The sequence below is a fragment of the Pyxicephalus adspersus genome, chromosome 3 (assembly GCF_032062135.1).
Source record: "Pyxicephalus adspersus chromosome 3, UCB_Pads_2.0, whole genome shotgun sequence".
NCBI classification, from domain to species: Eukaryota; Metazoa; Chordata; class Amphibia; order Anura; family Pyxicephalidae; genus Pyxicephalus; species Pyxicephalus adspersus.
The window spans coordinates 433,553-434,097 of NC_092860.1; the positions used below are offsets into that span (position 1 = coordinate 433,553).

The following is a 545-nucleotide window of genomic DNA, read 5'->3' on the forward strand; positions in this document are numbered from 1 at the left end:
ACCTGAGGGTCACCCCCCATCACACACCTGAGGGTCACCCCCCATCACACACCTGAGGGTAACCACCGCGGTGTGAAGGTCACCACTACCAGGCCATTATTTATGATAACAGGTGTGTAGTAATCCTCAGAATTTCCCGCTGATCCTGGAAAACCGCTCTGACGGGTAAAACCAGCATAGGGGGAACACACATGGCCCACACTGCCCCCTACTGGCCACACCCTGCACCCACACCGCCCCCATGATCAACCTGCTGGAGGGGAGTGACCCCACACAGTGCCCATATGGCTCCCCATATTGCCCCAACAATGCTGGAGGAAGGGAAGAGCCCAGCTGCCCCTCTCATTTGATTGTCAGATTTATTTACCCCAACACTCAGACTGACAGATGTGTGAGAACAGATTCACCCAGTGAATACTGACAATACCAATACACACAGATACTGTGCAGAGGGGTATATAGAGGGGTATTACCCACTGAGGGGTATATATAGGAGGTAAATACAGGAAGAGTATTGGGGAAGGGGTGTATAGGGGAGTATATAG

General features: G+C 52.1%; 1 protein-coding gene across 2 annotated transcripts in view; it reads right to left on the reverse strand.

Annotated features, from left to right (window-relative positions):
• The window catches only part of ARFGEF2 (ARF guanine nucleotide exchange factor 2), a gene marked incomplete at its 5' end in the record, with an annotated part of 31,178 nt that overhangs the window by 29,660 nt on the left and 973 nt on the right, over positions 1 to 545 (reverse strand).